Below are 13,640 nucleotides of genomic sequence, written 5' to 3'. Positions count from 1 at the left end.
CCCACTTACAACCCAGAATTCATCAGCAACACTGAACTCCCAGAAAAACAAAGATGAGAATATGATTAAGAACCAAACCCCAGGCCACTAACTACAGGGATTAGAGCTAGCTTTGTGGGGACTGCGGAAGAGTGGTTAGAGACCCCAGAGAGGCGCTGAGCTGAGGTCTTCGTCCAGCTCCACGGAGAAAGGGCAAAGGAGGAAGCCCCACATCATGGTTACAGAGGACATTGAGGAAGCCCCAATTCTCTGAAAGACGAAATCAGGCCTCTGAGCAATTGAAACAGATACTTCAAACAGTTTAATAGGAAATATGTACACAGTATATACAAAATCCAGAGCTGGGTTATTTACATATGATCTTGTTTGTGAGATACATGGCCAGCACCTGAAAAAGAAATGTGAAGAGTCATCAGTATTTGTCCAGTGCCCTTAAGACACATAAACAGAGTGCAGAATACTAGGGAATAACAAAATGAAAACATGGACTGGGAATAAGCTGCTGGATGCGGTATAGAAAACAATCACCAAAACAGGAAACACTACAAGATTAGGGGAACCCATCTTACTTAATATAGTCACTTTTGAATTAGCAGAATGTGTCAATTCAACAGGGCTCTCTATTGATTTCCTTCCAATATTCAACTGTTACAGGAACGTTGTCTCCCCATTGAGAACTATAAGCAATAACATCCCAGACTCCCTCTGCCTTTCGCCCTCCTATGCTAACTGCTGCCTGGTGAATCCTCACAAGCCCTGCACCCAAGGGGACAGTAAACTGGGGAATGAGGTGGTGATGGAGACTAGAAACCTGACCATTCAGTGACCTTTTGATATGAGGTGAAGGATCATAGTAGCTAACTTTGGAGGATGAGTTATATCTGCTGAGCGCCTTCTCTGAAGGGCAGAGCATCCTTATCTCCCAATAACATCAGTGGGAGTTTGAGAACACTCAGCAACTCATAGGCTTGGGCAAGACAAATACAAAGGCCTTGGGTGACTAAAGTTAAGCACTAAAATCTGCAGGTAGAAGCCTAAATACCCATTATAGCCACCTGCAGAGGTGCTGATTAGGGCACTTAAATCTCTATCAGCTTTGTGGTGTTTCAAATAGATATTTGAAAAACAAGGGGACTGATGTTTAAAGGCATATTTGGCCTTTGGTTGCCATTAGACAACTTTATGCCAGGGGAGTGGGTTTTCCAAACCCGGATACCTGAACACAGACTCCTAACAACCACGGGTAGGTGCATCAATAGGGGTGGGGTTAGTTGTAAAGTCACCCTTTGCTGCCCTATGTTGCAGTGGAGCAGGGCAAGTAGCCATAAAGCTGCCCTAAGAGGCAGCTAGGAATTCCCCAGCATGTGCAAATCCCTAACACCCAGAGAACCAGCACAGAGAGTTCACAGCCAGTGTAGCTGGCTGTATGTCACCAACTCCTAGCTTCCTACCCAAGTATATGGTGTGTGAGCTGGGAACAGAAGATGGCACACACAGTGTGCGTTGTGCTACAGCTATCTCCAGTGCAGCAATGGCTGTTACAAGACAGCGTAATTTAGAACAGCCCAGAGTCTAGAGCTCAGGTGTATTTGAGGATCTGGGCCAGTACTTGGCTGTTACTATAGCAATGACCCTGAGCAAGCAGTATAATGTACATGCTTATCAATGAGCTTGTCCAGAGGCTGCATGTCCATCAGAATGACTAGATGTCCTGATGTGTAATAAAAACGCTTTGAGTAATAAAAATCAACCCAGGCTACTTTACAGGGCCTGATCCTTCTCTCACTTACAGCATCTGAGCAGTAGGACAACGGCGAATACTGCCCAGGATTATAGTTGTCTCTGTCTTCTTCCAATTTTGGGTAGCGGGAGCGAGGAGTATAAGGGCCCTACTGTCAATCAAAACTTAACCCCACCTCTTGACCCAATAAGCCCTGCCCACTGGTCATCAGAAGCCTCACCGCATGGGGGTATTACTTCTGGGCGTCAAGGCGGACACATGACCGGAAGCAAGGTGTGTCATGTGACCCCTCTAAGAACTCCTTCCACTATACCAATCAGGATAGATTTTGCCCGATAGGAACGCCCCGAGAGAAGATTTAACCAACCAGGGGGAGTTCCGGGGTTTGTGTGACCCCTCTAAGAACTTCTCCCACTGCCCTCTACCAATCAGGAGGGGCTTCAGCCACTAGAGAGCACCCTGAGAGGAGATTAGACCAATTGGGGGGAATTCTGGGGCTGGGTGACCATCCAGAAGTGGTTTGTGTGACCCCTCTAGGAACTCGTCCCACCACCCTCTACCAGTCGCGATGGGTTTCGGCTGCAGAGGACTGCCCTGAAAGGAGATTTGACCAAAACAGGGCAGGTTCTGGGATGGGGTGACCACCCAGAAGAGGGTTGTGTGACCCCTCTAAGAACTCCTCCCAATGCCCTCTGCCAATCAGAGTGCCGCACCATCACCGCACAAGTCCCAGAGCTGGACAGAGGAGGCTATCTCTTACCAAGACGACATGTTTCAGAAATTGTGGAAAGGCTGAGAGGAAACGTGGACTCCTTTACCACCCCCCTGAGAACTTCAGACTTTGTTTTAGCCCCGCGAACCTTTGGACTTGTGTGGAGAAAGTGCTACAGCAGCAACAGTTCCGAAGAGGATGAGGGAACAGCCAAGGGGATTCCTTTGGCCCAGCCATTGATGGATATGCCAGAACCTGAACCCAAAGCCCAACCATTCACGAGACACACCAATGAGCATGGTGGCCTCTCGTTGTCCACCATCCTGGAGGAGGAAGGCGATCATTGCTTGGGGGAGTTACCGGCGGACAAGCTGAATGGAAAAGACATCGCTCAGGTAAATGAATGATTAAGAAGCGACAGTTGATGATGAGGTGTAATGAGGTTAGGAACCTGGGGTTGTGTAAATGTAAAAAACAAGCAGTGAGAACTTACACTTGTTTCTTGTCTGAGACAGCTCGATGATGCCTTTCTAGAGGACCCGGAGGCCCTGGACAACGTTGCATCAAGCAGCAAAGATGAACCGGCCCGCCTTGTTTTTGCTGAACGCCGCTAAAAATTGTTGAAGAGGACTTCGAGGATGAAGGTTATAAGGACTTTAAGAGAAGGTTTGGCATGGAACTCGCTGAGCCAGTGCCACATTGTGAGTGTAAAAATTTATGTGGACTATTGTATGCATTGCTATTTATGCTGTTCTTAATAACTGTCTTAGGGAAAAGCTTTTTGAAGATTATGAGGGCTATGTCATAGATGCCCCAGCCCAACGGCACCATGACTGTGTGATTTAGACTTCAACTTTATATGTAAATTTGTCAATTTAAATATGTAAATTTAAAAAACATCTATTGAAAAGGGCTTTGTGACTATCTGCATTTCTGTTAGAAGGTCTCTGGCCCTTAAGTGAGCTAAAAGTTTTAATGGAGCCTCTTGGTTTGTTTTCAAGGAGCTGTATGTCTTTTAAATAAAAAAAATGGTTTGTGAGAATCTAACTTTTGTGGTTTTGTGTAAAAAAGACCCTTTTACAGCAAAAAGCTGAAATGTATGTTGTGGGAGGAGAAAAATCCTAAAAATGTGTTTATAGTGTAACCATTCTGCCCTTTCAGAGTTGGCAGCAACAAGAGCTGCGTTCAGTTGCTAGGAACTCCATTCCAATAACACAATGCAAAACTGGCTCAAGCCCTCAGCCAGTGGGGCACTGAGGCTCCCCTACTACAAGCCAAAATCACCACTTACTGTGTTAAGTAGTAGGGAGGACTCAGTGCTGGTTCACCATTAGCCCAAAGTGAATTCAGCTCTGCAGTCTGTAATCAGACTCTGCATGGAATCAAAATTAGCACTAACATTTCACAGTGGAGACAGGAAGAAGAGATAGAATTAGTGTCTGGGGCTCACCAGGTACAAATACCTCTCCCCAGCCTTTCTCAATTTGCTGAGTTTTGGAACCCACGTCCCCTGCCTAGCGAGTGCTACTTAGTTGATGGCGAGTCCCTCTGCCATAAAAGGCCAAGTACAGGTCCACTGTCCTTGATTCACATAATCAGGATAACAACACTTTATTCTTTCTGCCTCAGTAACAGAGAAACTGGGGTTCCCACAGCAGCCAAAGTGATCATTTGGGCTACTGTGGGCTCATGCTAGGCGGGGTGCGTGTGCCTGTGCAAACGAGATCAACCCCTGACGTTCTTTTCCACAACTCACCACCAAATGTCAGGGTAGATCTCATCCTGACTCTGCTTACAACAGTGAAACAAACAGGGATGGTTCAGACATGTGTTTGAGTACAATAGAGTTGACTAATCCTGTTGACCTGAATGGTTTTAACCACACCCCCACTGAATAGCGAAGCTAACTGTGACTACTTATCGTTGTTGCCATAGGGATAAATTTGATTGGTGTGCACCCATGGTAAGGGAGGTGGGTGGGTGAGTTCTGATTAATATGAAATGAAATAAAACTTCAGGAATTTGCAGATGCTATTGGACAGTTTAAATATGACTCGGGAGTTGGTTGGATGCTATGGGTCAATTCAAAGCCATTAAAAGTTTAAATTAATATATTTACAACAAACAAACCAAAGCCCCCCCCCACAAGGGTCTAAACCAAAACTGAAATGTTTCAAGGGGTCACAAACCTTCAACATGCTTTAGAAGAAGCATTTGCTCTAAAGACAATCAAACATTTAAAAGCTCTGGAGGGCTTATTATGGTTGTGATACAACCATTTTATTTCAACCCCCACCCCAAATAATATGCATGAAAGAAATGTTTTAAAAAACAAGCCCCAAAGAGATGTATTGATATCTGCAAAAGGTCCCCACTTGGGACTGAGGGGGGGACAGTTACATTAAGGATTGGGGATTTACTGTTTAATACTGTACTGTAAGAAGGCCCTGCAGAAAAATGGATTTTAACTAAAAGAAAAAATGTAGCCAAAAGCAGCTGAGTTGTGCAGCCAGCTTAATTCCCCCACCCCAGCTCCCAAAATGGAATGTTAGGAAGGGGCCTAAAGTCCTTAAGTCTCTAGTATTTCAGAGCTGTAGCCATCAAATCAACCTGCTCGCTACTATTTTGAAGTCCTTTTGAAACAAAGGGTTAGGATGGTATGAACGTCTCCAAAATACCTGAGGTTGTTTTTTTCAACAGAATCTCTTGAATGGCTGCTGGGCTGCAAGAGGAGGTATGCTCCCTGTTTTCAACTCTGAAAATATATATTGTATAATATCACTCGTTGGCCGTGCTGTCTTAGTAAATAATGGTGACTATGTTTATTGCAGTGTGATCTGTTTAGCATGGAACTAGTAACTTTAAATTGCATTTCATCACCAGGCCAAGGTAAAAACCATTGTAACTGTAGTTTTGCTTAATAATGTCAGGTACTACACAGGTTGTATAGGGATTTGGGACTAATACTAACTAACAGTTTTTGCTTGTTCTTTAATTCAAAGGCCCAAACACACATTGAGGGGGACAGAACAAGCATGTTCCTGCAACACTTTATCCTGTAGTAGAAGGTAACTTTCTGCAATTGGCTATTAAATGCGTGTGGGATTATTGAAAACTATTTTGTTGCAAACTGTATTTTAAACTCTCTCTCTCTCTGTAAAACATAGGTGGGATTTTTTTAAGTATATGGTTGCAAACTGATGGTAATGGTGTGTTTCAAACTAAGAGGGTGTTGGTTTTTTAGTGTGCAAAATGTGTTTTAACCTGGATTTTAAAAGTTGATTTTAAAAGCCGTTTGGTTTTTATTTTGCAAAATGAGGTGTATTTAAAAAAAAGTTTGTGGGTTTGTTGTTTTAAATGGTAGAAACAAACTCAAAACTCCTGTTCGTTATACAGACTGAAATGGATTATTTTGTTTTAAAGCTATGACTTTTAAATAAAATATTCATTAGGGTATTTTTCTATTTTTAAGTTTACAAGACGGTTTCATGTGATTTATAATAAATAATAATAATAATAATATCATCTGCTCCACAAACCTACCCAATACCAGCAGTGTGAGAGACCCTGACGAACTCTCTCAGTACCTGTTTTCCCCCAACTATAAGGTTCCATCCTGCAAGTTTATCGACGATGAAACAGCATGAATGTCTTGAAAGGACCCAAAAGACCAGTACTCTGTCTCTGGAAATACCAGTGTTTTCATAGCCTGTTTCACCACTGCTTATGCCCGCATAGAACTATACAAACTGCTAGACAGATTTCAAAAGCAGTGCCTGTACCATGACACTGACTTGGTGATATGTGTGAAAAGGAGGGTGACTGGAATCCTCCTCTGGAATTATTTAGGCAAGACACCGCCAGATCAACACATCACCGAGTTTGTGTCAGCAGGACCGAAACATACAGATAAAAGCTATCGGGAAGAAAGGCCTGCATGAAAGTCAAAGGTATTACCCTGAACGTAGCAAATTGTGAAAAGATCAACTTGGACAGTTTGAAAGATCTAGTTCTGGACTATTGCATGGGCCTGTGAGAAAACACCTCCAAAAAGATAGAGGTTCAGCAGCCCTCTATCATAAGGAACAAAAATCAGTGGCAAATAAAGACAAAAACCCTTAAGAAAAACACAGAAAATTGTTTCCACCAAGAAGGTCCTAGGAGAAGGGTTTAAAACCCTGCCCTATGGCTTTAAAAATGGATCTGAGGTGGAAACACCCCTTTTCTGCAATTCTTGCGGGGCCTAGCAACTATGGGAAAATGTGTTGGATAATGCCAAACAAACATTGTCTGTTATGCCTGAGAGTATTGGATAACATAGCTATAAAAATCATTGCAAGATACACATGTCTGGGCTTGCCGAAACATGTTTTAAGCAAGGCTAGATATGCCCAAGAATTTAAATTTAGTTTTTACAAAATTCATCACCATCCGGTCGTTTAGCACTAAGTCGTTAGAATACAATTTAAGATAAACCCTTGCTACGATGATGTAAGAAAAACATGCAGTGATAGCTGCAGGCGACAGAGTGGGGGTCTTATAATTGTCTATTGTGAAACACATTATCTGTGGCATTTTTGTTTAAAAATTTCATAATGCTTTTAGGAAACACGCTATTCAGGGTGGGGGGTGCCCGTATGAGTCAAAAAACTCTCCACGGTTACACTTCACCAGATACAAGGTGAGCCAATGTTCACCGGGTTGGTTATGTGGATGCGTGTTGACCACCAAACCTAAGGGTTTCTGAGACAACTTGCTGCCAGGGAGCCAATCATAAGGGAATTCTTTTTTGTGTAAGGGGTCATTGATGAGACACGTGAGAGCTGCACGGTGTCCATGTTCACATATAGTCAAGCAGAACATTTCTCCTCTGATTTATCACTATGATGTTGTCAAAAACCCCATACACGATCATATTGACGGTGATGGTTAGAGCCATCCCAAAATGTATTTCTGCTCTCAGGTTCCCGGTTTTAAACAGGGAACAGTGATTGGTGCATTCCTGGTTGGGAGACAGGTCAAAGGCAAACAAGGTATAACCTCACGGTTGATTAACAGAGAACGATCTTTCACGTGTTTACCAGCTGTCTGTACCAGATTCATGTATCCTCTCACGCAGTGTTCTGCCTCGAAATCTGGTTGCAGAGGCTTGGTTATGGAATATTCCACCTACGCCAGCCTCGTACATCCAGGAAGGGCATATCCCACCTGGGCTTTGTAATAGTTCCTGTAGATGGTGGGGTCGCTGTAATTTTTTAGGATCGCCAAATGTTTTGCTTTTTAGAAACCTCGCTCTCCGGGACACAGGTGCACCTTGATGATCACCTTGCCAAAGCAATACAAGACGTGTCTGTTCTGATCTGTCTTTATTTCAATGGTAATGGTATCGATGTGGTGTTTTCTGACAGGAACGTAATGAGGTTTATCATAGGTGATGGTGACAAACTCATTGTTCCTTCCTCGGACAGAGAGACAATGTAACAGGGGAACAGAAAAGTCCCCCACAAACTCATGTTCTACAATATCTGTGAACAGACGCAAGAAATTAAAAGCCGTGTGATGTCTGCTGAGAAGGGGAATTTTTGGACTCTATGCTTCGGCCCAAACCTAGAATGTTAGCTAGCTCCCCGCTGATAGAAAACATACAAGTAAAATTGGCAGATTTAAGACTAACTTTTCTACCCCCAGGGTCGTAGTTCATGACCACCTCAGGCGGTGTGGGATGACGAACCACAGTACTGTTCATATGATCCAATAATTCAGGTATGGACGAGTAATAACCTCGTTGTAGGATAAACTCCATGCCACACCTGCAAAGGTGATTTCAAAAGGGGTGTCTTCATTGATAGTGTTCCGGCTGTGCGGGTATTGTATTTCCACTAACCCACCTCCCAGGCTCTCTGGATATCCCAGGGCTTAATTAGCCATATTGTAAAGTTCAAGCTGGTGTTCTGAGCAAAACTGCAGAGCTGGCATTGCTGGGCAACGTAATGTAGAACCCGCTGTCGCTCATTTTTCTCTCTCTGTCTTTGCAGGAGGAATCTTTTGTTTGTTTGTTTTGTTCACGTCTAAATGTCACAGAGTTGAGAAGCTTCCACCCAGCTGTTAAACTTATCGCCTCCTCAAACCATTTCACCAGTAGCTGCTTTTTCTCCCTTTTCCTTTATCCGCTAGAACTTTTTCAATCCTGTAAATCCTGTCTTGTTTGGGGTTTACTTTTGTAATTCTTCAGGGCAAAAGATCCAGTAACTGTCTCACCTCGTAATCTTTTAATCAGTATACAGGTCTCTGGCTCCTGGTTAAGGCTTCATCCACTATAAATAGCTCATCAGTAAACGTCTGTTCATAACCTTTTCAAAGGCTCCTTTAACTTTAGATAGTCTCACGTGGTCGCCTTTTCTAAAAGGGGCAACAACTGGTTTTATTTTAAAACCATCTCTATAAACTGTTTTCCATATCTTCAGAGAATGTGAAGGATTAACATCAGCAGGACTGGTACGTATAGTTCTGTGAAAGCTCCGGTTGTCACTCTTTATAAAGTCAGATAATACGTCTTAAAGCCTCTGTTGTGTTTGGAGAACCGGTGCACATCTACCAGATCTTCCTGCCATTGCGTCCCACATCTGAAACAATGGTCTTGTTTCATTTAAAATGTATTTGAGCCAGTTTGTGTAAAGTGTAAGCATCTGATCTGAAAGCTAAGCTGTTACCTGTCTTCTATTTAAAACGTTTTACTGTGCTTTTTGGCCACTCAAAAAGAAGATTCCCCCACCAAAGCTCCCAGCATCCCTGGGGATGTAATCTATTTTCATTAACAGAGCTGTCTGTGGAGACAGGACTGTTCCTGGTACCGTCTTTACTAACGCAAGTATGGAGGATACAGTCATAGGGACACATTTAAATAAGTTTAATTAATTGCCTGGTTTAACACAACCTTTGACAGCCACCTGTAAAAATGGACGCCATGACCCTTACAACGAAAGACTCTGAGCTGGTTCATTCTTCTATTTTGTCCTTTTCCGGATTTTCCTCTTGAGATCCGCATCTCAGACAGGAGCAAAAACAGCTGATGCACAACAGGGCTACCGATGTGTAAGTTCTCAAAGGCCTCTTGAAAGGCATCGTCGAGCTGTTGAGAGATTTTCAGACAAAAAACAGTGTAAGCAACCCTCTGCTTGTTCTTAGATTTATGCAATGCCAAGTTGATTCCTAACCCCATTATACCCCCATGATCGACCATCGCTTCTTAATCATTCATTTACCTGAGCAACGTCTTTCCCGTTCACCTTGTCCACCAGTGACTCCCCCAAGCCATGATCATCTTCCCACTTTGGGGGGGGGAGTCGTCACACTCATCAGGGTTCTTCACGAGGGTTCGGGGTCGGGTCCTGAGGTATCTATCAATGGTCGAGTCAAAGGGCCCTCCTCGGAACTGTAACTGCTATAGCGCTTTATCCATACAAGCCCAAAGGTCCTCGGGGCTAAAACAAAGTCTGAAGTTCTCAGGGGAGTGGTAAAGGAGTCCATGTCTCCTCTCAGCCTTTCCACAATTCATAAAACACGTCTTCTTGGTAAGAGATGGCCTCCTCTGCCCAGCGCTGGGACTTATGAGGTGATGTGCTGCACTCTGATTGGCAGAGGGCATTGGAAGGAGTTCTTAGAGGGGTCACACAACCCTCTTCTGGGAGGTTCACCCCTTCCGAGAACCTACCTTGTTTTGGTCAACTCTCCTCTTGGGGCAGTCCTCTGCAGCTGAAACCCATCGCAACTGGTAAAGGGTGGTGAGAGGAGTTCCTAGAAGGGTCACATGAAGCACTTCCGGATGGGTCACCCCACCCCAGAATTCCCCCCAGTTGGTCAAATCTCCTCTTGGAGTGATCCCCAGTGGCTGAAACCCACCCTGATCGGTAGATGGCAGTGGGAGGAGTTCTTAGAGGGGTCACACAAAGGACAGGTCACCTGCCCCGGAACTCCCCTTGATTGGTCAAGTCTTCCCTCGGGGCATTCCTATTGGGGCGAAACCCACCCTGATCGGTAGATGGCAGTGGGAGGAGTCCTTGGAGGGGTCACATGACACATCTTGCTGCCGGGGTCAAGGGGTGGGATTAACATTTGATTGATGGTAGGGCCCTTATACCACTGGAGCGCCTTGTTCTGTTTGTCTCCGTTCTGCTTCATTCGCCAAGCGCTCGGCCAGGACAGATGTCACTTATGAGCTCAGTTGCCACCAGCTGGACAGTGGGACTTGGGTCTTTCTCTAGGACCCGGAGAGCTGAAATTACAGAGGACATCACGTTAGTGAACAGACTGTCAAATCACAGCTAAGCGTGATCACAGAACCTTGAAGTACCTGAGCAGAATGATCACATGGAAAAATGTGAAACTGGGCTCAGTCCTTCTACTGGGGTGGAAAATACATGAGAGATGAATAGGCCTCACTTTTCATATAGTCACCTGTGCCTGAAATAGCTGGAGACTTATTACTTCTGAATACCACACGACAGCAGCTCTCCAATACAAACAAAGCTTTAGGGTCCCTCATTGGGTCCCTTCCATGCTCCCAACTGTGGGGAGACCCTGACTCTACCAGAAAGTCATCCACTCCGCTGCAAATGGAAGAAGGTCCATTGTTTCAATAGCTTCCACTTTTCAGTTATTTTCCAGCTCTATTCAGGAGCCACTGCCTGAGCTCAACTCAACCTGGAATTTAACACAGGCCAGGTCCAAGCTGGTTTGCACATGATAGAGGGCACCTACTGGAAGCAAAATTGCTGGTGGGAAATTTGGGGTAGCAGAAAGTGGCTACTTCTCACTTGGGGAGTCCACAGAAAGCCAATAAAGCCCAAAGTGTGGAGAGCACTGGCTGGGAAGGGGGCATTGCCAGGACAACCAGGAGATGCACTGACTCATATCACACCTTCTGCAGCTTCCTCCTTCAGGGGAAATTAAGGCTGACTTTCTACTGGGCAAGAGTGAATTTGTCCTTTGATGTGTGGCTGATGCACTTTGCACCAGTGGTATCGGTTACTGCTGCTTGTCAGCTAAATTCCTTTATAACTCATTAATGAGCAGGACTTCAGCTGTATTTATCACTTACACATCAGCAGATGTTCCAGGTCCAGCCATTTCATACGCTGAGTGTCTGTGTGTTCCAGGATGATGCCTAAATACACAATGTCAAATAAATAACAACAATAACAATAAAACCTTCCCTTGTTGAGTGCAAAGTGATATTGGCAGCCCCTAGACAGGTCTTTGGGGTCTCCTACTGTGGGCCTAAGGGTGAGCTGTGGGCAAGAGGATGCTAGAGCAGTTTAGAGTCCACACTGAAGAGAATGAGAGAGACATTTTTTAAAAAGAATGTTTACATAAAACCCATTTGCTTGAAACAGTCTGTGCTCCTCTTGCCACTGCAGTCAGTTATTGGAGACATACTAAGATAGTGTTTGGTCTAGTGGTCTGAGCAAAGGACTGGGGCCAGGAATAAGCGAGTTCTAAGCAGGATCTCACAAGGTGACTGATAGGTGAGCCCCAATGCCTGCCTGTCTCACATGGGTGTGCTAGGGAGAAGAGGCCACAGGGCCAAACAGGAGGAACCTAATGCTTCCTTGACAAGGTGCTGTGGCCAGGAAGGTGAAACAGCAGGCACTATGGGGAGGTGGGCTGCTTGCCTCCCAGTGATGAAGTCACAGTGAGGAGCACTGAACAGCACTGGGTAGGTCTGCACTTTGAGCTAGAGGTATCACACCCAGTTCAATGGGACAGGCCCACACTAGCTCTGACAGCGCTAGCATTAGAATGTAGCTAAGGCAGCACAAGCCGTGGGAGGAGCAGCCACTGTGAGAATAGACTTTGGGGTTTGGATGGGATCATACTTGGGGTGGTTAAACCTCCTGCTGCTCCTGCCGCCGCAGCTACTCTCTATTTTTAGCACAAAGGGCTAGTGCGGGTGTGTCTCATCAAGATGGGAATTATACCCCCAGCTCAAAGTGTAACCATGCCCTACGTGACAGTGTCCCAGGCACTACTACGAAATGACTGCACCGTGCTTCCCCTGCAACAATCCCGAAGCACTTTATAGCAACTAATGAATTCCTCCGACCACCATCCTGGAGAGGTAGGGACATTAACATCTCCATCTATGGCTGGGAAGCTGAGGCACAGAGAGATTAATGGCAGCTCAGTGCTGCACAGTGGGATTTTTTCTGTCTCCCTCAATGGGAATATCAAAAGGGACACTGGGCATCATCTCTCACCAGCTAAGTTGGCGGCACCTGCCCGGATCCCTTCCCAGCTGCTACTGAAGGACGCGATGGTGGTGCTATACAAGTTCTCCAGCAGTTCTGCATTTTCTTTGGCCTAGAGGAAATCAGGGACACATGAGCTCTCTCTGACTAGAAGTGCCCTTTGACTACCAGCACATGCTTTTATGAACCACAGGTAAATAAGAGAAAGAACAGGTGGCTGGGTAGAAGTGGAAAAAATGGGAATCTGGGGCAGATTTACATTTCCCATCACCCTCCAGTCAATAATCTCCTACAGTTCAACAGCTCACTCACAAGGTGTCTGCAAATGTCCACCTGGAGCTCTTCAGGCTTCAGCTCGGCTCTGCCACCAAGGTGCTTATTGATCGCATGTTGGAGTCTCTTCAGTCCCAAAAACGGGAAACAGAGGTGAAATGTAGCTCTGCATTCCTGAAAAAGAGCGTCACACCATTGACTTGTTCCCTACCGAGTGCTGTGTTCAATCAAAGGGAACTCATCTGCGTGACTGCTCATCTATTCCAGGACAAAAAAGGATTCATCTGGATGTGACTGGCAGAAACATGCAGGAATGACTAATAGAGGGGAGAGCTTCCACTGAAACCTGGAGGTAGCATCAATGTCTTTTGGGAACAGATATACCGATGAAAGCTGCTTCACCAGGCACAGCTGTGGTCTCTCCTCTGTTCTGGGGAGGCAGGGGCCTGGGGTGAAGAGTCAGACAGGAACAGAGACCTGTAGGGGTCAGACCCATGACCTATCCTGGATTCTGGTGAGGCAGCCATGGACCAACCTGGCTGGAAGTGACTCAGCAGGAGGGCAATGAACTGAGGGGAGAATTTGGACCTCCACAACAAGCAGGAATAGCAGTGCTCCCCTGGCACTGGGAGGAAGATTCCTTTGGCTTAGTAAATAAGTCACTGTT

At 45.2% G+C, this 13,640-nt stretch overlaps 1 long non-coding RNA gene across 1 annotated transcript; it reads right to left on the bottom strand.

The window, feature by feature from the left end:
• Positions 1 to 10,491: 10,491 nt before the first annotated feature.
• LOC120392768 lies at positions 10,492 to 13,413 on the bottom strand. Its single transcript, XR_005591781.1, has 4 exons — positions 13,013 to 13,413; positions 12,710 to 12,812; positions 11,551 to 11,616; positions 10,492 to 10,725 (listed from the first exon to the last, which is right to left on the bottom strand). It is a non-coding gene; the product is annotated as an uncharacterized LOC120392768 (long non-coding RNA).
• Positions 13,414 to 13,640: the final 227 nt, after the last annotated feature.

Source organism: Mauremys reevesii, unplaced genomic scaffold (genome assembly GCF_016161935.1).
Source record: "Mauremys reevesii isolate NIE-2019 unplaced genomic scaffold, ASM1616193v1 Contig114, whole genome shotgun sequence".
Classification (NCBI taxonomy): Eukaryota; Metazoa; Chordata; order Testudines; family Geoemydidae; genus Mauremys; species Mauremys reevesii.
The sequence above is the reverse complement of the archived record's forward strand: the minus strand, read 5'-3'. Positions and strand labels throughout refer to the sequence as shown.